Source organism: Mus caroli, unplaced genomic scaffold (assembly GCF_978045245.1).
Source record: "Mus caroli unplaced genomic scaffold, Mus_caroli_1 scaffold_3, whole genome shotgun sequence".
NCBI lineage: Eukaryota > Metazoa > Chordata > Mammalia > Rodentia > Muridae > Mus > Mus caroli.
Window position 1 is genome coordinate 76,961,223 of NW_028227258.1, and position 26,033 is coordinate 76,987,255.

General features: G+C 42.2%; 1 long non-coding RNA gene across 2 annotated transcripts in view; it reads right to left on the reverse strand.

Annotated features, from left to right (window-relative positions):
- The window catches only part of LOC115030647 (uncharacterized), a 50,403-nt gene that overhangs the window by 16,924 nt on the left and 7,446 nt on the right, over positions 1-26,033 (reverse strand). The window contains exon 3 of one of the 2 annotated variants that reach the window (XR_003836249.1): positions 11,603-13,336. The exons of the other annotated variant lie outside the window; for it this stretch is intronic. This is a non-coding gene — a long non-coding RNA (uncharacterized LOC115030647). Of the gene's footprint in view, positions 1-11,602; positions 13,337-26,033 lie in introns of those variants that run through there. 2 annotated transcript variants of the gene reach the window in all.

Below are 26,033 nucleotides of genomic sequence, written 5' to 3' on the forward strand. Positions count from 1 at the left end.
CTCAGGTCACCAGGCTTAGTGGCAAGTGCCCTTGTCCACTGACATCTCCCTAGACCTCCTGCTTTCTTCATAAGGTGATTGCCTCAGGTATTCACAGAGAGCTAACTAACACACTCCAGTGGAAACTAGTATTTAGTAGACAGTGCTTGGAATCACATAGTCTAATGGCAAGTCTGTTCCAAATGTCTTTGTATATGAACTCGCAGGGTGCCTAGTCTGAAACAGTAGCATATACAGCAATGTTAAAGCTAAAACTTCTGGCTTAGGTCTGCCATGCATAAGCTTTGAAACCCTCAGGCCACCGTCTGAACTCAGCAGACAGTGGAATATATAAGGAAGCATTCACTTAGAAGATTGTTATAAGGACCAATAAATTCCAAATTCACAGGGTCCTCTGGACAGTAACACCAGGAACTTAGATAGTCTCACTGACTGGGTCCACTGCTGTGGTTGGATGGGTTCTTATGAACTCTTTCTCCATTTGTTTCCTTGTTCATTCAACAATGAATAATTCCCAAGTAATCTGAAGACATATCACATTACTTCATTAAATTTTGATGGAGCTTCTGAGTCATGTTTTTTTATGTCATTAGTCTCTGACTTGGAGGGGAGGGGCTAGTGTCTCTTGCTATAATTCTCAGATATACTTCCCTGGCAATATCTCTGAGGGGGTAGGGGGGAGTTGCCTTCTGCATGTGTGCTCATCGCCAAAGCATTCTGGTCTCCTCTGTCCTGTTGTGAGAAGTGGGAGATGCACCCTGCTTCTTAGTGTCACCTTTGCTCAGTCCCTGTATGAGGCAGAACAAGTAATGTTATCGTTGGTAGGAAGAAGAGAGAGATTTACTCAAAGGTGGAATTACAGGTGCCTGAGAAGGAAAAAGCTGAACAACAAAATATCAGAAGTTATCTTAAACCAATAGAAGAGGCAACAAGCAGAGATGACTTTGGGATCTGATGGATCTCTGTCATTTCCCTTACCTCCTCTCCTGAGGCTATTTCTGGAGTTTGGACCAAGGACAGTAGGCAGATTATGAAGTTGTTTTGAAATTTAAAAAAATGGTAGCTTGGAGGTATTGTCAAAATTGTGAACTGCATATCTGTACCCTTACACCTGGGATCCTTGAAATTTTAAGTCTGTGATTAAATAAAAGAAGATCTTGAGGTTATAGCTATGGAGTGATTCCTCAACTGATAAATGAAGCCTGCTGGTACGTCTTTGTACAGCTTGGGTCCCAGAACCCTGACTAAGACCAATGAGGGAAGGAAGAAATGGCAGACACACGATTGGGTAGACTGGTCTGACTAAATGGAGAATCTACAATCTCTCTGAAGCTCAGTGATACAGAGTTATTGCATGTAGATGAACAGGGGGTAGGGTTATTAAACACACATAAAACAAGCAGGCAGGCTTACTATGTAGAGCTGAACAAAGAGGCAGGTTTTGCTAATCTCAGTAGGTGCAGTTTCTGTAAGGAAGCCATCTTTAGACAGTAACCATCAGGGGAAGAAAATGATGGTGGACATTTCCTGCACACTGTCAGCATTCACACTCAGACCTGAGGAAAGCTTTGGCAACTGTCTGAGCCTCACCCAGAACAGGCTTGCTCAGTCCCGTGTGGCTGAGGTATCAGGACCTTTGACATGGCCACACTCATGTCAACATACACAAGACTCAAGACTCCTCTTCGTCCTGACAGCCTGCCCTTACAATAGAAAGCACCTCTCTCTTATTCTATACTAAGAATTGTTATGAGTGCCCATGTTATGACCAGTTGCCCTTAACTAGAATTTAGCAGAACGCACAAGTTTCTCCTTCAAGAACAGATGGCTTCCATATTCCCTATCCCTTATCCAAATAAACCATAAAGCCTTGAGAGCTGCCCACATGCCTATTTTGTCAATGTCTCTAAAATAGAGACTTATCTACTTTTAACACCAAAATATCTCTCAAATTGATGAATTTGTCTTAGCTAAATAGTTATGTTTAGGATGTTCAAAGAAGTACTGAAAAGAAGAAGAAATTGTTAAACAAAAGCAGATAATGCTCTATGAACATTTAAGCGAATGGGAAGAGGAACCAATTACAAAGATCATAAACAAAAAGAATCATTACAATGAAAGAGTCAGTATATGCAATAAAATCTAGATTAGATGCAGTCACCACGGTGATTGGTGACTTGAAGGATGGTAATGAATATGAGATCTGACCCAGGCACACAGCGAGACAGCTTTCCTCAGATGATGGTCCCCTCTGTCTCATACTCTCTCTGGTCACGCATTACTCTTTGGCCAAGAGGTGTCACTTCCATCTCCCCTGGAATCTGTACTGGCTTCAATATCTAAGTTGGTCATGGGATGTGGCAAAGGTGCTGCCTGAGTCTTCCACAGCTATATCTTAAAAGTTCTCAGCCATTTCTGACTAGGTCCCTTCAAGCATTCAATAACAGAGCTCAGTAAAATACTGTGAGAAGCCTGGCCACAGGGAAAGATCATTAAATAATGTAGGGAACAATCTAACATGGGGAACCTGTGTGTGGCTCTGCCCATTAACTTCCCCTACTGAGCTCCTGCTGGGGCTAGCATCAACTGCCTGATACCTTGGGAGAGTCTGAGTCAGCTTGGATGGCCAAGTCAAGCAAGCCTGAGATAATCACAACTGCTGCTGAGCTCCAGCTTCAGCAACACAAGAGACCAAGCAAGTCTAATCAAGGTATAGCACCACGAGAAAGACAATAATAATAAATTACTTTCCATGCATGTTGGCGGTCTATGATGCAGCACTAGATAATCAGAGCTTGTGTGCACTGAGAAGTTAATAGGAATTCTAGAAGTGAATGTGGCAGAGAAATAGTATTTAACAAAGTAATATACATGACATATAACATATTATAATATACATATTACATATTATATGCAATATATAATATATAATTATATATACAATGTATTATATATAATTACACAATATATATGCGATATATAACATCATACATTATATTATATATCATTATATATAATACATATATATATAAGAATATATATATTATATATATATATATAAGAATTTTCCATAATTAAGAAAAGATGCAAGATGTCAGTGTGAAAATGTACTCACAATTTCATACAAGATAGGGGAGGAGGCTCAAATATCCAACAGCATCTTCATATGAAGAGAGGAGTTTCAAAGACACACCAGCACTTGTGTGTGTGTGTGTGTGTGTGTGTGTGTGTGTGGTGCATGAATGAATGTATGTGTGCATGTCAATGTGTGCATATGTTCCTCCAACCAGGTAAGAAACTGAAGGATGCAGAAGGCACCATGTACACTCCAGGCAATTGCCCCCTCATCTGCATTTCAAGTTCCCACAGTTATTCACAGTCAAACTAGGTCTAAAAGTGTTACTACAACACAAATAGGAAGTAGGGAATGATAGAGTGCACATAGTTATAATTGATCTTGATCTGTTTTATTATTTGTTGTTCTTAATCTTTTACTTGCCTAAGTAATCAAACTGTATCATAGAAAATCATGGGTAGGGAGAAAACAGTGAACATATCACAGGAATCAGGCATCCAGAGATGTGGTGGGCTTGGCACACACCTTCCAAGGCTAACGGAACCTCTAGCTTAAGTTTTCCTTGTTTTTGCTCAAGTTAGATCTTAAAAGCCAGCTATTCTGCCCTGCGGAGCCCCTGTCTGTTTTGTAGAATGGATGCTGCGAGCTTCATAAATCATTAATAAAAGCCCATTAGATCCTTAAAGCTCAGTTTGTTCAAGTTCTGTTCTTTGACACCCACACAAAATACACTTTTTTCTCCTATAACTCAATATCTTGGAAATGAGGGAACCTGATGGTGGATAATAAAAAGGTGACCGTAAATCGTCATGTCAAGTGAACACTTGGGTAAACTCTAGGTACCAGTGAGGACACATATAGCCAGCCCCTAACTACGCATCCCTCCTCAAAGCCTGAGGACCTCTGCTCTTAGAAGACTCTAGGAAACAGAATAGCCTGATGGAATGGGAGTGGATTTGGTTTCAACAAGCAGCAAGAATCTCTGAGTTGAGTTTGGAGAAAGGGCCGACCATGGCCAAGGGTTCCAAAATGGGCTGGTGCAGAATTGGAGGAAAGAAATCTCCTCAGGGTACCCTTCTCACCAACACAAAGGAGCCTGGGGGTCTGAGGTGGGCTGGAGAGAGGTGACCAGAAGTATAGGCTGGGGACAATTCCTGACTCTACTCTTGTGTTTCAGGCTCTGGGAGAGGTCTTGTCCAACCCCCAAACTTCCAGTAGCTTCATAGAGTGGGAGTAATGAGCTAGAAGGTTTAAAGAAGGGGAGAGAAACAAGAGGGCCTGGCTGGAGACAAGCCAAAGTGGGGGGTTCAGTGACAACCACAGACAGAAACCAAATCCCCATCCTGCCCAGAGGGGAGACAGGATGGATAGTGTCATCCGCTATGTCCTTCCAAAACCCAACTGGGTCGCTGGCTACTAAAGTCATTTTGGAGTCATGGACAGCTTGGCAGTTTTTCAAGTACTCCTTGCTCCTTCTAATCTGAATGATCAGCCTTTGGGAGGCCAAACAAGGTGATTGTTTACCTGATCAAGACAGGATTAAGATGGTTTATAATGGACAGAATCACCACCACCACCACCACCACCACCTCCATCTCACACACACACACACACACACACACACACACACATACTTTTTTGGTGGTACTATCTACTCACCACTAGGGACAATTATGGTTATGGAAATTAATCAACTATAAATAGGACTTATTTTGTGGAACAATCAATATAGGTCATGAGTTCCTCTTCCTATTTTAATCCTTACTTAAAGTCATTTCTCTTCCTTGTCTGTGGAATTCATTACCTCCCTCCCTGAAGCCTTTTGCCTTTTTTCTAGGCCCAAGCCAGGACTACATTCACCTTCATCCTTATCCGAAGCATTCTTCTTACTGTATCACTCTCTTCCAGGGCCTCTTTCTTCCTTTCTCATCTTCCCAGAATGATTTTATGTGTTTGGACTCAGAAGTACAGAGCCAGTGTGGTAGCACATGCCTGTAACCCCAGCACTTGGGAGCCATAAGCAGGGCGATCTGGAATTCAGGGTCATTCTTAGTTTCATAGCAATTTTGAGGTCAATCTGAGATATATGAGATCCTGTCTTTAAAAGGAGAATGGGTAGAATATTAATGAGAAATTATCTAGATCAGGTTGAGTATGTCTGCAGGAGATGAATGTAGGATGACCTAGCCCACTGTGAGAGGCATCATTCCCTAGGCCAGGCCCTGAACTGTGTGGGCAAAGAAAGCTAGCAAAGTAAGAAAGTAAGCAATTTTTGTTTCTCTCTGCCCTTGACCATGAGTGTACTGAGACTAGCTGTCTCAAGTTCCTGATTCTGCGACTCCCTGCAATGACAGATCATAGGCTGGAATTCTGAACTAAAAATAAACCCTTTCTCCCCCAAGTTACCTTTTTTGTGTTACTTATCACAGAAACAAAAGTAAAACTAGGATACCTGTAACTTAAGATAGTAGGTTACATATGCCATTTCCATTCCAATGCTCAGACAACCCACAATATTTATTTTATGAGACTCTTCCAGGCAGCACAGGTAGCGAGTGGGTAACAAGAGCCAGTAAGTGAAATGCAGCATGATTTCACACTACTAGTCACCCTGCTCTACCTATCTCACTACCTGTATATATATCTCTTCTCGAAGACAGTTTGGTCCCTAGTTTGGGGATCAGAAAGGCCAATGGGTATTCTGAGGCGAGGCAGGCTTGCCTGACCTTTAGAGCGTGCTCTCCCTGTAATTCCTCTTTATTCCTCTTGTAGAGATTCTCAATGCTGTCCTACAGGCCTCCTTCAGCATCCCATTTCCCTGGAGGAAGAAAGTAGAGAGCAGAAATGGCCATTGCCTTGTTTCTCATTTCCAAAAGTGTCATGAGCTCGGCTTCAAACTTTCAAAGACAATAATGCATTGGATCTTTTTATGCCTAGGCAGCATCTATTAATCACTGGAGAAACATTTCCCCTCCCTCTCTGTATTCCTTAACTCAGTTGATCTTTGCAGATCTAGGGTCTCGACTTCAGGACTCATGCATGCTAAGCAGACCCCTTACCAGTGAGCCACAACTGCAGCCCAAGGTGATCGTCTGATGGGAGAAGGAAGACTCTACAGGAGAAAGAGTAATAGACTCAGGGTGGGGATCAATAGATGATCCCCAAAACAAATAATTCCTCATCTTCCACTGAAACAGTGGAGATGGAGCAGGCTCAGCCCTGTCTCCAGCCATCCACTTTTTCTGACCTCAGAATTTCGTCTCTAGCTGTGCATCTCCAAGCTCTTGCTAGGAAGTGGGAGCTAGACTGGTCAGCCCTCACAGGGCTCTGAGTGCTTAAGCTCCTTCCCCCAGGACCTGCCTGTCCACCACTGGAAACAATGAATCAATCTGCATCATTTCTCAGATCCCATCCAAGTTTAAAATCCCATAGAACGGAGAGGCAAGTTGGCTTCTCTGAAGCATCTGAGTCCATTAGTGATCATTAGCCCCTAGATATCAATCACCACTAGGATACGAGCCATTGGTGGTGGTTCCGAGCACTTTTATTTAAAAGGGAAAACAATTGATCTGGCAAGATAGTTAAGCAGGGAAAACCACCTGCTGAGCAGGCCTGGCACCTGAGTGAAGGCTCCCGAGAACCTACAGAAGGGAGCCACTGCTGCCTGGACCCTGTCAGCCCAATGCTGAAATCCAAGAACTTGGGAAGATGGGGTGGGAGAATCCTGAGTTCAAGGCCAATCTGAGCTTCAAAGGGAAACTGTCAAGAAAAAATTGGAAACAGTGCCCACATCTAAACCCCAGCATTCCCGTGGCAAACTGGGAGGAAAAAAAGAGAGAACTGGCTAGAAGCACCTAGGCCACCTCAGCTAACCCAAAGCACACAAAACGGCAGAAACAAGAAAGGCCTTGCCTTCTAGCCAAAGCTACATAATGAGAACCTGTTTCAAAAGCAATATGACAATAATTTTAAAACATAAAAAATAAAATAAAGACCCTATTTTAACACGGTAGAAGAAAAATATGGCTCCCAGAGTATACATGTGCACTGTTGCATACGTGCACCTACACACACAAATAATTATAAGTTCAAAAATTAAGAAAGAAAAGTACTGAGATGTATACATACCCAGTCACATGACTGTATGTATAGCTTGATTGCTTTTCTCAAACCGAGCAACCTTGGGTAGTCAGTATCCCATCCCCTGTCCATTTCTGGACTCTAGTATTGATTAATGCAAATAACAAATTTTGACTTTACAAATAACCTGCCTTCAATTTTGTTACTTAGGCAATTCATAAATAGCACACACCTGCTTTGTCGTGAACAAAGAAGACAGAATAAGCCACATCAGGGTGCTTGGAGCGGTCTTTTACTACACAGAGGAAGGGTTTGTCAGACACAAAAGCGATACACAAGAGCACAAACAAAAAGAAAAAAGACTTAACTCACAACAGCTGTGGCGGGATCGCTGGCATCCATTCACTGAACATCCCGGCCTCCATTCGGAAACGTGGAAAATAACAGTCAGACATTCCCAACACATGCTTGCACAGACACACATGACACACATATGCACATACGCACAAAGTCATGTGAGTCACTAAAGGTCACTGCTTCCTTTAGAAAAAAAACAAAACAGACCTTCAGGGCTTCCTATGGCAAACAAACTCTAGGGATTCTTGGAAATGAATGAAACGCATTATGTATTATGGACTGGACATGAGTCTTTGGAGGAAGGAGGGAAATGATATGGTCTGTACATAAATTGCCCATGAAGCTCAAATGTTGAAGGCTTGGTCTCCAGCTTATAGATCCAATCATTGGGAAGCGATTGGCTCTTGGCATCTCTGACCTAATTAATGGATTGATAGATTCATAATATGAAGGCATTGTTGGGAAAGGAGGAGACTGTGGGTTATGAGTGGTTTTCCATGGAGAGATAGACCTTGTCCTTGGCCACCTCCTTTTCTTTCTTTCTTTCTTTCTTTCTTTCTTTCTTTCTTTCTTTCTTTCTTTTTTTTAAGTTTTTTTTGATTTTTAATATTTTTATTACATATTTTCCTCAATTACATTTCCAATGCTATCCCAAAAGTCCCCCATAGCGCCCCCCACTTCCCTACCCACCCATTCCCATTCTTTTGGCCCTTTCTTTCTTTCTTTCTTTCTTTCTTTCTTTCTTTCTTTCTTTCTTTCTTTCCTTCCTTCCTTCCTTCCTCTCTCTCTCTCTCTCTCTCTCTCTCTCTCTCTCTCTCTCTCTCTTTCTTTCTCTCCTTTCATTTTTTTTGGCTACAATGAAGTGAGTGGCCCTGCCCCACCACTTTGTCTCCCCCATACTACCTTAGCTCACCAAAGGCCCATAGTGATAAAGCCAAATCACTTTGAGCTAAAACCTTGGAGCCAATAGGCTGGCATGAGCCCTCCCTCCTTTGAAGTTGTTTCTCTCTGATGTCTGTCACAGCAACTCTCTATTGAAACGACATCATCCTCACCCATCTCTACTACATCACTCTCTTGTTTGTAGAAGTGTGCCTGTCCGTAGCAACAAGCTAACTCTATCCAAATGAACCCTAGGCCTTGGTTCATCATTGGGAAGAGATGAGATCCTCCTTACCTTGATCTAAAACCTGGAGCTGATGCTGCCTTTTTACTGCGATGAGGGAAGCCATGCTGTGTATCAAGCCAGCGCGAGGGAGATGCTCAGGTCTGAAAAGCCATAGAGATACAAGGACCAAAACCCTGATAAAACTGCCTTTGAGCCTAGGGCCAGGTCAGCTTAGCTAGGAAATCTCCTTTCTTTGAAACGGCTTGAGTTCAGTATACAATTAATTTGCAACCCCATGTACTCTAAACCAAGAGGACCAGCATAATCATTAATTTCTCCAACGTCAATTTCCTCTTTTTTAAAGTGGGATTTAAAAAAAATGTCTCACTTGGCAGAATTATATGTCATATCTTACTTACATAGAGTGCCTACCCCTGTTTAACACTTGATAAACATGCCTTTAGTAGATGGCTTGATTCTCCATTTATTTTCTGCCTTAAAGGATTAGCCATAGTAAGGAAACAAGAGACACTTAATGGATCCAAATGCACACAGAGAGAAGAGAAAGAAAAGGAAATTAAAAGAAAGAAAGAAAGAAAGAAAGAAAGAAAGAAAGAAAGAAAGAAAGAAAGAAAGAAAGAAAGAAAGAAAGAAAAGGAAATTTATGTTGTACATGCAACTCCCTGGCTGTGATGCCCTTATGTGAGAGGACTGAAGTGCCCAGAAACAGGCTGACTCCACGACAGGCTGAAAACTGGTAATTTGGAAGACTAGGCCTGAGTTTCTGTTTCCCAGAACTGGAAAAGTCCAAAACGAGTCAATTCCAGAAAGAAAGAAAAAAAAAAAAAAGCCACCCCTCACAGGCAGCCAATCAGGAGCTACCAGGAACTACACCACCACCTGGCCTGAACCAAGAATAGTTAATCAGCCTCAGTTCCGAAAAGACCCCCAAACTCCCCCAGAACCTTGACCAATCCCAAAGGCACCTATACCCCTGGAGTTAGAGCCAACTAATCAAGTGAAAGAAAGGTAGAAGTTACTCCTACCCTACAAGTTTTAAATTGACCCTGCAAAGTCCACACCTCTGTCTTCCGTTCTGATGTATGGTAGACTCCTGCATGCTAGATCTCTGCAAAATAAACGCTCGCTCTTTGCTATTACATACTATCGGAGTCTGGAGCACCATTCTTCGGCAAACCCCGGGCCCTGACAATGTATGCAGATAAAATGCTCATACAGACAAAAGACAAATTAATAAATAATTTTAAAAGAAAAGGCTTTTAAGGTGACATCCAGGGCTAGAAAGATGGTTTGTCAGATAAAGAACTCATTGCCAAAGCTGCCAACTGAGTTTGACCCCTAGGTCCCTCGTGATAGATGGAGAGAACTGACTCCCACACGTTGCCTGATTTCCCGACACTTATGGCTTGCATGCACCTACACTCACCCCCACCCCACCCACAGTGAGTAAGTAAATAGTAAATACAAGTAAACGACGAGTCTGAGTGTGTGTGTGTGTGAGTGAGTGTGTGAGTGTGTGTGTGTGTGTGTGTGTGTGTGTGTGTGAGAGAGAGAGAGAGAGAGAGAGAGAGAGAGAGTACGCATGTGTTTATGTTCATGTGTCTATAGGTGCACACATGCGTGCCCAGTGTCACTGCTTGATGCCATCTGCTATGAGTTTGTGAACAGTACCTCATTCCACTTCTGCTGCCTGGTCAGGGTAGGATCTGCCTGTCTCCTCCTCCGGATGTGAGGATTAGTTACAGACACTCTTAAACATGCACCAAGAAGAGACAAGTATAGCCAACCCTGAGTGTCCATGGCCGGCTTCCATGGTGTCACCTCATGGACGGTGTGTCACCTGCCCAAGTTCTAGGTGACCCTTGCAGCAGATGCAAAGCATAATACAATTATCAGAAAATGTTTCAGTCTATGAAAGGCATAGGTTCTTTTTTGAGCGTAATTGTATTAACTCTGTCAGATCTAGAAATTAGCAGTGTGAGGAGACAACTTTTAAACTCAAACAGGGGCTGTTATTCTGTCCACCTGGTCTCCCTGTCCCGTTTCACAAAAGCCTCGTTGTTATTTTAATGCTTATTGCTAAGCCAACTAACGAGTAGACAATAACTAATGGGCTGGCATGGAATTTCTCTAGAAGAAAATAAAGAGAATTCATCCACACACCCAAAAAAAAAATCAGATTATTTCAGTACATTTACTGCTTCTAGAATAAAATCTTTATGAAAATCCATTATCAAGCTTTGTTTTATTGCTCTGCGTTTGATATTGTACCAGACTGTGTCAAATTTCAGTGTTGGGGATGGGAATTTGGGGCTTCCCACGTGCTTAACATACACTCATAGTACAGCTGTAGCCCCTGCCCTCGTTACCAAGCTTTAGAGCCTAGGAAGTAATGTGCTTAGAGTATACCCAGTGCAGAGGTGACCGTGGCTATTGGATAAACTGGTTATTAGAGAATGTTGGGGAAAGGGGCTGGGAAAATGGCTGAGTGGTTAAAGAGTTTGCCATGTAAGAGTGAAGATCAGAGTTCAGATCCCCACAACACACCTAACTGCCTGACATGGCGCCCATGCCTGTAATTCCAACCTCAAAAAGCAGACAAGGATAGAGGCAGAGTTTCCCATAACAAGTTTGCTAGCCTAGCTGTGAGCTCTGAGTTTGACTAAGAGACTAATTAGCTCAATAAATATAGTGGACAAGCCTTGACACCAACCTTAAGGCCTCTACATGCATGAGTACACACATGCAAATATGCATGTACACATACATGCACACACATACCACACACCACACATACCACACATCTCGCATAAACGCACACACACATATATGTGTATACATACACATACATATATATACGTATATTATACATATGCATATATATATGCATATATATTCCACATAAGATGTCACCCTCAATTATCTTTTTCAGGATATCATTAGATGTGAAGATGGTGAAGATGGTCACTCTGTCCTTGCACTCTGGCTGAGTGGCTTCATCTGGTGATGCAAAGCGAGGGTGATGGTCATGGCTTGACAACAATATTGATGGGTTTAACAGCACTGAACTGTACAGTGAAAAACAGGAAAGACTTTAAGGTCTACATTATGTGTATGTTACCACGATTTTTAAAAAAAGGTATGAAGAAGATGATTTAATTTAAAAATATCCAGACTTAAACAGATGGAAGCCCTTCTAAGGTGTCATTAGAGAGTAGCATGGCATGTGTAGGGCTCCCCCAAATACCCACACCCCCCCTCATTTCCCTTAGAGCTGTGGGATGCATTAGGATGATGCGGATGATGAGGATGGTGCAGATGATGCAGATGATGCAGATGATGCATATTCCTTTCTATCTCCTAACCCTGAGCACCTGTGTTCAAAGATCCCCTGGCATCCTGATGGCATGACCACTCTCCCAAAGGCGTCCTTGTTTTAAGGGAGATGATCATTGCTTTCTTGTACCTTTTTAAACTGTAACGTTGAAGAGCTGTGCATCTTTATTTCCCGTTCCCAGGAAGCCCAGTTGGTAAACTGGAGGAGGGGTTACATTCACTTCTATTTAAAAATGCATTACTTTGCCTCGAAATAATTTTCTGAAAGCATCATCTGGGATTTGGGACGAGCTATGATGTACTGCTCATTTCTTAATTTCCTTCTGCAACCTGCACCTGTTTTGATCTTTGATTTCCTTTAAATGTACATCGAGGCAAATGTATTCTCTCACCATCACCTTTAATGCATCCAAAATTATACCCCTTGGAATTGTTTCGGTATTATTCATTTCAAAATGGTTTCTCAACATTTCTTGAATTTCATTTATCCAGGTAAAGTCTTTAAGCAAAAGGTTATTTGGGGGCCAGCACACACTGGATCCCAAGCTCACTCAGCCTCCTGAGATTATTTTCTTTGGAATCAGCCCAGGAAAGAATTCAGGTTGAGAGCTACAAAACTCAGCAAAACGGCAGAGAATTAAACAACATAGCTGGATGCATTTGCACTTAGCAGGCAAACCTGAGTAGAATACTTAGAATTTTTTTTCCAAAGACCTATTAGATGGATATGTTTGTTTATTTCATAATCTAATCTTTCAATTGCAAACTTAATATCCAATTAAATCACCCCTTTAAAGCAACGCTGGTTTCAGAGACTAATTAGCATGTTAAGAAAGGAAGTTTGCTCATTATTTGGGGTCTGTATAGAGCTGAAGCAACAGGAATCGACCTCACTAAAAAGATGCTTTCCAGGAGCCAAGTAGATGATTGGTGCGGTAATTATGTTATTTAAGGCCCTTCTCCGGCACTGAACGAGGAATCGCATTTGCATAGGTGAAACAAAGACTCAAATGGGAGAAAACAAAGCAAAGTTGTTTCCCAGAAACAAAGAAAAATAATGCTGCAGAGTGGCTTCTCTTCCTGAAGAGGAGAGGAGAGAAGCCGGTTCCCCTGCTGCCGCCCGCCCAGGCAGGCTGCAAACTGAACCCACGAACCCACGGTGAGTCAGAGAGGGCACGTGGGACAGGTCCCTGAGGCTCCGCTACAGAGTAGCTACAGAGTCGCTAGAGAGCTCCGTCAAGTTGCACTTGGCAGGAGCCAGGTTTAAGAAGACAATAAAATGTTCGCCTGTGTTCACAGCAGCATGATTCATGGTGGCCCAGACACGGAAGCAGCCCTAATGTCCATCCACACAGGAGCTGAAACACAAGACAGAATACGAACATACAATTGTTAAGTGAGCCTTTAAACCGGTGGAGATTGTGACCCGTGTTAGAACACGCGTGACGCCTTGAGCACATGTTGCTAAGCAGAATCACGGTAAAAGGAGCGCACACTACATACAGTTGCCCTTAAATGAGGTTCCTTAGGGCAGTCAACTTTTCAGGGACAGGAAGCAGAAAGGCAATTGCTAGGGGCTGAAGGAAGAAGGAAATAAGATGCTGTCGGTTTGTGAGGACAGTTTCAGCTTTACGGAACATGAAGCATTCTGGAGATGGGTGATGGTCATGGCTTGACAACAATATTGATGGGTTTAACAGCACTGAACTGTACAGTGAAAGACAGGAAAAACTTTAAGGTCTACATTATGTGTATGTTACCACGATAAAAAAAAAACATATGAAGAAGATGATTTAAAAATATCCAGACTTAAACAGATGGAAGCCCTCCTAAGGTGTCATTAGAGAGTAGCATGGCATGTGTAGGGCTCCCCCAAATACCCACATCCCCCCTCATTTCCCTTAGAGCTGTGGGATGGATAGGCCATTTCAGCACTGCTGACATTGATTGAGGTCAGGACTGGTTTCCCTGGGTGATGACCAGTGCCAGCCCTGGGGCTTCACCAGATGGTCAGTGACCCAGGTCTCCATCTTGAAATTCCTAGCTTTGTGACTGTTGACCTGGTGTTTGTCATGAACTCCAACTGGACAACGGAGCGAATGTAGAGGAGTTAGAACCTCCATTACCACAGTTCTGCTGCCTCCCCACCTCTCCAGGGACGGCTTCCCAGCAGCCCTCATCCTGGCTCCGTCCATTCACCCTGACGCCCACTGCTGGGCATGTTGTTCTGCATTCTGTCTCAGGTATGGAGATGTATTGACATAGAGAACACAACACCTTTGAAGGCCACATGTCCTTGTGGACAGACATCACGTTCCATGCTCTGAGCTATGCAGAAGCATCTGGCCCTTTTCTGAAAGTGTGCACCTGCATCTGACATGTCCCTATGCTAGAGGATGGGTCCCTTCCATGGCTGGGAGACTGTCCTTCTTTGCCACCTTCCCAGTCTGCCTGTGTTGTTCTCTTTTAAGTAGCTGCACAAAAATATGAATTGTGTGATTTCAGTGATTCTGTATACAAGTTAAGTGCTAATATTTGCATTTAAATGAGGTTTTGTACAATGCAAAGATGAAAGGTAAAATCATGTTAATAAGTGGATTTTTAAATTTTTTCTTTACTTCAATGGCACTGACTGGCCAATTTAAAAAAAAAAATGTAACAAACAGAAAGGCCTAGAAGGAAAGAAAAGCTCTACCTTTTAGTACTTCCCTTAGCACTACTCCTCTCCCTGTATTTTAAACAAAGACCAGGGAATGCCACTGGTGGGGTGTGGCTTTCTCCAAAGAAGATGTTTCTATGTGACTGTGTTACAGTAAGGTGAGTAATAACTTTATTCTGTCAAAGGTCAGAAATAGTACTGTAATATTTTAAGCCTTGCCCCGTTCAAATGCTCTTACCACAATGAACCTCCCACCATGCCACAAAAGCAGCTGTAGACAACATATAAACACTTGAGTACAACAAGTGTTCAATAAAGTTTTATTTAAAAATGAATATGGCGGTAGGCCACAGTTTACCAATTCCAGTCTTAAGAAAAAGAAAGGCTCTCTCATTTTCTCTCACCACCTCTAAACACATCAAGAAGGTGCTACCTTGGGAAGTTGGTGTAAGACCTTCCCCCCACACCCCCTAAGGAAGAGACAGAGATCCTAAGTCAAGTTTCATAGCAAGTACAGTCTAGAAAACTTGGAAGGCGAAAGGCATATTTGAGGGCTCCTGTGATTTAATGTAGTGATGTGACTTTAGTGTGTGGTTAGATAGCAATGGTACAGAAACAGGCCCAACTCCTTGAAACATAATATGTGCTAAAGGCATGTAAAGATGAACTGGTTAATAGCTGGGTTAACTGAGAACTTGTATAGAAAGGAGAAACTTGAATATTTTATCCACCCAGTCACAATCAGATGAACTTCATTCTGGCTGAAAAGGCAAGGTGTGGATCTTCCTGGGGAATACTAGTTCCAGTTCTGAGGTAAGAGATTAACAAAGAGAGAGTTTTGCTGTTTCAGACAGCAAATGAGTAACCTCAGACTACAAAAACCAGGCAGCAGAGGTCAGAAGCCAAGTGCAGGAGATGCCTGGACCAGAGATCAAACAAAGTGATCATCAACACAACAATAGGCCAGGCCAAGTGGCATAGATTTGGAATCCCAGCCTTGGAAGGCTGAAGTTTAGGCTACATACTGAGACCCAATCTTCAAAAACAAAACAGCAACAATAACAGCATAGCTTCAATAGATTAAAATAGGTTTAAATCCAAGAACTGAGACAGAGAAGCTCATTGGCCACATTAATGAATACTAGAAACCAACAATTTTGAACCAAACATTCATCTTACATTGCCTATATAAACTATTCTTTATGGTAACCAAATAACTGATCAAAGGTTAAAATTACCTCATTTATGAAGCGGTGAAATTAGATCATCACCATGATCAGTCCTTTGAACCATCACCCCTCTGGGCAGCGATGGTTGGTAACCATGAGTATCACCCACAGGAAGACACAAAAGCCTGTCCTGCTTCTCTGCTATACAAGGGCCTGTTGACATGTGGGCATGCCTGCAACCCTGCCCCTCAGCAGCCAGGAGGTTGAACCTGAATCTGATTGAGAGTCCAATCTAGATATAAAAACCGATTTAGTGAACTTGCAAAGCATAAAGGGACACTTTAAATAATAGAAGAGATGTGGTCAGCAGAAACCAGAGTAGGTAACTCCTGGACAGCAGGCCTCCTCGACACAGAAACTGTGAGGAAAGAGCAAGAGGCAGGGAAAAGGGACACACAGACGTTGACTGTTAAAACAGAATTGATCTCCCACCCCTTACTGTGAGCTCTTCAGTTTGTTTGAACTTGATCCAAAAATAGAAATCATAACAAGGCATTGATAAGGCATTGGGAGAATTAAACACTGGTATTTGGCAATGTTAAGTAATTAATAAATTTTTTTCTTGTAATGATGACATTTTGGTTATATTTTTAAATAATTATCTTTTAAATTAAGTTATTTAGTAGAGGTGTGTATGTTCACCTGTGTGAGTGTGTATGCACAGATGTGGCACACATGTGTGCCACAGCATATGTGTCAGAGAACAACTTCTTGGAGTACAGCTTCTCTCCACCATGTGTGTGTCAAGGATTGAACTCAGGTCACCAAAGCTGGGAGCAGATACTTTTACATGCTGAGCCATCTCAGTGACCCTTAAAATAACTCTTTTTTTAAAGTATACACAGCACAAAACAATATTCCTAAATGAAGCCATATGATATCTTGAATTTGTTTCAAATCAGCATGAGGGAAGAGACAATAAAGGAAATGTGTGATCCAAGATAGGTCCTAAGGTGATCATTCTAGAATCTTGTTGTGGGTATATGGGAGTCTCTAGTGCTATTTTCTCTAATTATGTGTATATTTGAAATTCGCCACAGAAAAACACTGGTTTTTTTTTTAAAAAAAAGATAAGTTGTTTCCTTTTGTTTACAAAAAGAACTTGCGCAATTTCAGACCAAAATATTAGCTGCAAGATTGTATCTTCTACATAGGACAAAGAAGGCACTATAGTCAAATCTCAACATTATGGCTTCTTAGACAAGACCTTAACAATGGCAGCACAAGTCAACATGCCAGTGTGGATGGGGGAGATTTCACAGGGGTTCACCCCTAACTGAAGAGCTCTATGCAATTAATAACAGCTGAGAATTAGTCCTCCCCAGGGAGGAGCGTGTATTTGTTACTTTTCTGCTGCTGTGACAAAACACCATGACTAAAGCAACAACGTATAAAAGAGTTCATTTAGACGTACAGTTCCAGAGGGGTGAGAGCCCATTGCCTTTATGGCGAGGAACATGGCTGCAGAGGGACAGGCTGGAGTGGCAGCTAGGAGCTTACATCTTAATCCACAAGTAAGAAACAGAGAGAGCTAACTGGAAGTGACATGTATCTTTTGAAACCTCAAGGCCCACCCTACCCCCCTCCTGGCAACATACCTCCTCTGAAAAGACCATACCTTGTTAATCCTCCCCAAACTAGGAACCAAATATTCAAATTCCCGAGACAAGGGGGACAGCTAATTCAAGCCACCACAACCCCCCCAGCTGATTATTCAGTAATAAGTACATATAAGCAGCACCAAACAGACTCGGCAGGTTGTATTTATATTTTTATATGTATTTCACATGTAACAATGATGATTAAACAAAAAATAAATATGTAAAAGGACAAAAATATTTTTAAAAGAACTGAAACTTTTGGGGAGATTTACATTTTAATTTAGTGTGTGTGTGTGTGTGTGTGTGTGTGTGTGTGTATGGCCTGTGTGTCTGAATGCAGGCATGTGCATGCCACAGCACACGTGTGGAGGTCAGAGGACAACTTTTGGAAGAGGAGCCTCTCCTTCCACTGTGGATTCTTGGGACTGAACTCAGGTCATCAGGTTTATGTAGCAATTCTGTTAAGTGAGCCATCTCATTGGCCCTATTGAGGGGCTACTAGCTTTGGTATGGCAGAAGCATTCAGCAAGCACTTAATGAGCACCCTTCAGGGACTCAAAGATCAAAAGACACAAGTAGAATATATGGAGGACCAATATTCTAGAAGTCTAATGCACAACTTGAGTTTTAAAGTAAAGAGTGTTGGGCTGTACTCAGGATGGTCCCTAATAAGTAGGTTTTCTTTGTTCTTGCTTTAAACACATTGAAACAGCTAACTATGTGAGTCCAGTTAAGTTAATTTGCTTTGCTATAATAAGCATTATATTATCTCTCTGTACCCCTTAGCATCACGTTGTGTATCTTAAATATACACACTATGCATTGTTTGGTGAAAGACTGTTCAAGTGAAAGGTACTGTAGAATTATCACAGCAGTGGTAGAAATTGGAAAAGAGGGGCTGTCTCTTTATTAGGGAGAATGTTAGCCACTGTGAAATCTATGCAGACGCCAACAAAGGAACACTGAGATGAGCTTTATTTAATGTCCTTGGAAGAACCAATGAGCATACCAATTGTCTGAACAGACAATGGGGTTCTCTATTTGAATGGAAGTTTAAGTTCTTTGAATTCTATTAGAATCAAATACCTTGAGAATTTGCATCTTTTTTTTATTCACTTCAGTTCGGAAACCAAGCGCACCATTGCAATTTACAAGGTCTGTCCTATTATTTATAAAATAAAAGGATGACAAGGTTTCTTGCAGAAAAATTAGTGGTGATTTCCACATCGATGTTCCTGCATTCCGTCAGTCATTCCTCCTCCACCCGACAGCACCTCACTCTACACTTAAGAGCATGGGAAGAGCTGCCCCTGTCTAGCTGCCTCAAGGACAGGGGACGGCTGGGAAACTGTGTGGAGACTATGGAACATCAGTGGCCAGAGCAGCACGTGAAAGGGACCAGTTCACTGCAGCCTCTTTCTCTGGCAAAAGCTCTCTGCCCACTGCCCACACTCCCTTCTAGTAAGTTCTGTTCAGACTTCTCTCACTTGGTCTCTTGGAGCAAGCTCCATCTCTTGGCACCAATTACATAACTGTAGTTTTTTAAGTTACAAATAAAGAAATATGATTGGCCCAGCCTAGTTTCCCCTGGTAACTTGGCAGTCTAATCAATTAGCCCTTGTTAAGCACCTATGTTTGTCACACCAGCCATGACCAAGAGTAGAGTCACATGGTGTAAAAATAATAACAATAATAATGGATGCCTATCACAGTCACACACAACACCTTTACAAGAGACCACAGGGCAGCCAGGGCTATATAGATGGTAGCATGTGCTACCAGCTCTTGATCTACTGTTGCTAATTTTGATATGAGTCTGAAAACCAATTTAAGCTTATGTTTATTGTACCCCAAATTCTAATACAACTCAAGTGAAAAAAGGACTGACTGAGGGATTAACAACCTACTCAGGAAAAGCTACTCAGGACAAGCCCCTCTACACACACACACACACACACACACACACACACACACACACACACACACAGGCATACATGCACATGTGTGCAATCACACAGCAGGAAAAAAAGTATGTATTATTTTCAGTGCACGCAACCTCTTTGCTTTTTAAAAACAAAGGAATGTTAATCCAGAAACATAGCTCTGTTGGCAAGGGATCACATCCAAAGACCTAAGTCTAGGCAATCTGGCTGGGATACAGACATGCCATGCACCTTTAATGGCTCTGGCTGGAATATAAACACACCTTTAGCACATTCCTTTAATCCCAATCTAATTTAGGCTCAAAGTGAGGAATCAAACAAAGATTTGACAGAATGAGTCTCAGATAAGATAGGCCCAGCTCTCAGGAGAACAGACAGGAAAGAGGAAACGTAAGAGCATCACAGAGTGAGCCAAGAGTGGAGGGCAGTTCAGTGGTGCAGTTCAGTCGAGTTCAGGCAGTGCAGTGGAGTTCACTTGAGTTCAGTTCAGTGCAGTTCAGTGCATGTCCGCTGGATGCAGTTGAGTTCAGTTGAGTTCCTGTGGTTCCACTCAGTTTGTGCAGCCACTGCAGTTCATATCATAGATTTCAGAGGCAGCTTTTCTGAGCTGAGCAAGTGGAAAGCTGAGAGAAAGCAGCTTGGGGGAGAGTTTGAGCCAGAACAGTTGAATTGAACCAGCCAGCCAGAGTTCAAGAAAGAACTAGAAGGGGTGAGCTTATTCAGCAGTAAGCCTCCGAGACAGCAACTACATCTGGTGAATAAAAGTTACTTTTCTTGGGCACTGGAGAAACACCTGGGAGCTATAAATTTCAGTATTTAACAGTGACTGAAAATATCAATAATTTTTAACAAGCTATAGCTGGCTAAAAAATTTGTTATGTGTTAGCAGTGGTGGTGTTTATGTGTTTTGTTGAGTTTACTCCTAACAAAGTAGGGACAATCTTTATTTGACAGACAAGTAAACTGAGGCTTAGAGGAATGTGTAAGGTCGTATTAGTTATTCATGATAGCTCAGACTCTGAGCCCTGAATTGATGCATTTATCAATATGCCCTAAGGTCTTCATGCTGGCTTCTGTCACTGCTGCCCTGTGACCCAGGAAGGCCACTAAACTTTCTGTTTCAGCCGCTTCATCACAACTTCAGTGAAAAGAAACGCATATTCTGACCACTGTCCTGTTTTTCTGAACTTGTCTGGACATGGTAAGAAGCTCAAATAGCGGTCTCAAAATGCCCTCGCTCATCCCAGGGACAAATGTCCTCAACTTGGCAAACTACTCCAAGAAACGCAACATTTTCTGAAAAGGAGGCCTTAGCACGCCAACAGTAGGCAAATGTATTTAAAAATAAATTCATTTCTGAGCCTCTTAAGAAGAGTTCCAACACAATGAGGTTTTTGTGGCCCTGTTTATGACAGGAGCTTTTGGGGTCTTCCATTACCCGAAGCGGTCAGGCAGTGGGGAACACGAGCATGTTAAACGACTATTGCACATGTTGAAGAAACGAGAGCAGGTTGATTGAATTTATTAGATATGTGTTGCTGGCATCTTAAGATATAAAGCATTTATCACAAAACGATGATTTCTTCACTTAAGCTCATTAGAAAATCACACATCAATCATGCATAATTACAGAGTAATTTCTGCTGCTCCCCACAAATCATTACCATGTTTGCTAAGTCAAATGGACTTTTTTTTCATGACTTGGAGAGGTGGGTTCCTCACAGAAATCAATGGGGAGTGGAGCCACTTCTCCCCCGGGGCTCCTTTCTCTGAAAATCAGTCCTAGGAGAGAGGGAAGACTCTGGGGCCAGAGAGCCACTTCAGGCACACACTGTTGAGTCTAGAGAGTCTAGACGAAGCGTGATCTGTACTCTGGAGAAGATCGAAAAGGTTAAGAGAGTGGTTCTCAACCTTCCTAAGGTGTCAGCCCTTTAATGCAGCTCCTTACATGGTGACCCCCAACCAGAAAATTATTTTTATTGCTATTTCAGAACTGTAATTTTCCTACTGCTATGAATCACAATGTAAATACTTTTGGAGACAGAGGTTTGCCAAAGGAGTCACGAGCCACGGGCTGAGAACCACTGTTCTAGAGGCTAAGCAATAGCATTGATAATAGATTGCAATGTTGAGGGGGTCTGTGAGGCTCTTCGTTAGCCTCTGGTGTCTAGGAGGGGCATTGCTGCCGTTTGTAGGTTAATCCATTTTGACTCTCTATGTTTGACAAAGAGACCACAACCGACAAATTGAGAACTGCTGGTGAACCTCAGTTTAAGACCTTTGTGGAATCTGGACATTAACCAATAGCAAACGAGCAAGGGTGCAAAGAAACCAAGCGCCTGGCAGCCGACCAGAGGAGGAACCGCCTTCTGATGTTGTAAACTGCGTACTTATAGTCCACTCAATGCTGACTTTTATTCCTTTGGCCTTTACATACAAATAAAATAATGCAAATATACAATGAAGTAATAAGATAGAGAGGGGGATAATATAAGACAGAAACTGTTAGAAGAAAAATGAACTTATATAGCAAGAATCATTGTTTCATTTTCTCAGCAATAAAGAACTCTTACTAGTCAGGAAGAAAAAAAAGGCCAATTGTCCATAGAAAAACAAAGATCATGAGAATATAGTGCGTGAGAAAGAAATCTGAATGGCTTCCAACAGGGAATATACTCATATTATTTCAAACTGAATAAATGAACTTAAAATGATAATAAAATGTAACTTATCAAACATATCAAATATAGAGAGATCAAAAACTTAAATAGTGTACTATCCAGTTAGTTCTTATTATCAGCTTGGCACAACCTAGAGTCATGTGAGACAACCTTAACAGAAGAGTGGCCTATGACCATGGCTGTGAGGGATTGTCTTGCTTGGTTCGTATGAGAGGCTGGTACCATCTCTAGGCAGCAGGTCTGGATTGTTTAAGAGAGAGAGACAGGGAACTAGCCAGTGAGCAATGTCCTTTTATAGTTAGATGGAGATCTTTATGCTCACAGATTAGGGGGATCTGGAATGTTAAACCCAGAGTTGCACCTTAAATGGAAGGAATGCAAGACCAACTGTTATCTGTCCAGAAGGCTGGAGGTCGACATGCTTTCTGACCTGGTGACCTTTGCCCTGTCTGTGTGTCTAGAAACCACACAAAACCCTCTTCCAGACCCTTATCAAAAGCTTGTTTTTCCCAATCTATGGAACTTATGGAAGGTGCCACATGTACTTTATAAAGAGCTATGATGTAGTCACATCCAGTTTTTATTCAGCTTCCTTTGGTTCCCCCGAAGATTTATGAATGTTTTGTTGTACACTTGCGGTAGGGTTAATTAACATCAGAAAAGATTTTACCAAATTGTCTTCTGCTTGAATATGCCATTTGGGGGTCAGACTTTGGAAGTTTGAACCAATGCTGGCTACTGAGGCATTCTGAACCAAACTGCTTTCTTGAGTCCCATAAACAGACTCTCTGCAGGCCTGTGAAGGTCACACACACACACACACACACGTTCCTAGATTTATTTCATCTGTAATAAACCCTTCCTTTCTGAACTGAGTTGCTTTGGGTCAGAAGTTTTATCACAGCACCAGACCAGAGATCAAACTAGGACATGCACCACGTTGTTTAGATGACATGACATAAGTGGTGGGGTGACATGACATGACATGACATGACATAAGTGGTGAGTTGATGAAAACAGAGGATAGAAATTGCCCATCACTTTAAGGTAAAGGACCCACAAGGCTAATAGTTTCATTCTTGTCCTTGGCCAGAAGCTGAAAATGGCTTTGATTTTTGTCTGGTCAGAGGCCAGGGATGCCAGAAGGGAGTTTCACTTTCTTACCTCTTTTTCCCGAGTTGGCACCCCTACTTGGAAGTTCTTCATGAGCCCAGGCATCAATTCCTCATGCTAACAGAATGGCCTCGAAGTTGAATTTCTGGATGCTCAAGGGTTTTAATTGGTTATATCATCAACTTTGCCCCATAGTCAAAGTTATTTTAGAGTCTCAGTTCATGAAGTTAGACTGTTATATAGCTACATAAGATTTGGTAACTTTGGTGGACATTCAAGATACGTCCTACACTCAAGGTTGGCTTTGGCCCCTCACCTCCTGTTTCCCTGGCAACACTAGAAAGGGAAGCATCGATTGAACCTTAAAAGAAAGTGGAGCTATAAGGGCTTTGTTAAGGCCCTATGACATTAACTTTTCCTGGAAAGAGAAAACAAACATCCAACCACTCCATATGGGCACTAACAAACTAAAGTATGATTATACTGCAGGCCAGCACAATAAGAGTGAGTTTTGGGGGGTTTCATATATGAGGTGTTATGTACAAGAACACAAGTGACCCCCAAACCACTGCATCATTACAAAGTCCCACCCCATCGTCGATGGTGACCTTATGTAAACTGCATTATAGAATCCTGCTTTCTTCTTATAAAGTCTAGTATTTCCCAAGATCACCTGCATCCAGGGGAGAGAGTAACAACTGGGATCCCAGTCAAGGCCTCTTGACTCCCTTGGGAAGACCTGGTTACCAGTGGATTGTTCTACACCAGTTGCCATAGCTCTGGGACAAAGCCTAGAGTGGCATCTTGTCCTGAGCCTAGGGAAAAGCACCATACAACAAACTCATTAAGAGAAAGTTACTTCCTTCTCTCAAAAGAATAGAATTGACCTCTGGTCTTCAGTGGAGACGTGACTTTCTAGCTTGATCCAAGGATAAGATCGTTCTTATGCTATGTCTCTCCTCCGAAGAGTTCATCTAGCTGGGTCTGTCAATCACATGGCCAGGAGACAACCATCAGGAAATCTGACTCAGCTGAAGAAATGCGAAGGCGCTGGGAGGAGTAATCGTCCCCTTGTGGAGATGCTGTACTTTGCATCCTTCACGGAAGCTCTTATCCCATGCAGGGGTTTCCTTCCCAAGTTACTCAGGACTTGTCCTTCCCTTGTCTATTCCTAACAGACACGGATCAAAGGCATATGCATGCTTTCACTGAGAGTACGGCTTTCTCATTTCCTGAAGGCGTTCCTCCCTCACCTTCTCCCATGCAGCTGCTCGAGTCTAACTGGGAAGGACATGGCTTTTCCTCTTTATGTTCTATCATATCCTCCTGCCCAGCATCTGTTGAGCTTTGCAGTTTGCCGGCTCTGTTAATTTTTCTCTCCAACCCTAATAAAATTGTCTTCAAGTTTCCTCTTGAGTCTATTTCTAAATTCTTTTTATTAACAAGGCTAAGAACTCAAAAGAGAATCCCAAATCCTTGGTAACACCGTGTAATATAATGTGCTTAGGATGTAAAATTCATCAGTGTGTGTCAACCTTGAAAGTGTGTCCTTTAACCCAGCAATTTCACCTGTACAAAGTTATCTCATAACCATATATATATATATATATATATTGACAACTTAATGAAGATACCCACTCTAATATTTGATAGTAAAAGACAGAGAAACTTCCAAATTTTTCAGCAGTTAGGAACTAGTGAAAAATATTTTTGCTTACTTAGCATTATGTGGTCTGAATTCTATCCTTGGTGTAGCAAAATGGGAAAAAATGGAAAAGGAAATAACAACCAGAACTCTCACAAAAACAAAACAAAACAAAAAAAAGTAAGGTATATTCTATTCACTCCAGATAGGGAATCAGACTAAAATTAAAATGATTCTACTCAAGTCTAGCCTGGTGAAGTGATGGATTTGATTAGAATTGGTTACAGAAGCATAGGAAAGAGTTTACTTACAGGAATATGGGCAACTCATGGACAACTGCACAACGGAAGGAAAATTTTCTCTCTCCATCCCAGACTATTCTTAGCAAAGGGTGTGGGTGGCTTCATGAGTCTCTCTCCCTAGCAGCTATTAACCACCTATGCATATTGAGAAGAGGCCGGAGTCCAGAAGCCCCCTTCCTTCTCATTGTCTAGTTGTCTGTAAATTCTTGATGAAGGACAGGACCTCATGAGCCTTTCCCCTTCCACTGAAAAGTTAATGGGCCCAATCTTGAACAGGTCTCCTTCAAGTAATAACAGCTGCTGATAGTTCACGAGGGCAATGGCCATGCTTGGAAGACAGCATTCTCAACATAATGCTGGCCTTTACATAAACGTACAATAACATATGTATGCACATATACATGAATTTGTGTTCTATGACTATTGCTATGGTTAGCTTTAGTTTTCCACTTGGCATAATCTAGAATAACCTAGGAAAAGTGTATTGGTGAGAGATTATGTAGATCAGGTTGACCTGTGGCCCTGTCTATGAAGGTTACTGTGGGCCTGAGTGCCAAAGGCTTTCCACAGAGTCTCTGGCCAGGCCTGGTATGAGAGTTTCAGTGAAGGGAAGTGAGTGCAGGCAGGGAGGTGAAGTCTCTGCCATGTTTTCCAGGTCACTCAGTAACTCTGAGCCTGCACTAAGTGGGGTCAGGCTGGGCTGAGAGGCCGACTATCCAATGAGGAGTGCAGTGGAGCCTCAGGTGAAGCCTCAGGCTTTGGAAGATCAGATCTCTTCCCAAGAGTTACAGCTCTAGGAACAAAAGGCTCAGATGAAGGAGTAGTTCTCGCACACCTTTGATTCCCTGGATAGGATTTATATACAGTTCTGGGGGTGATTCA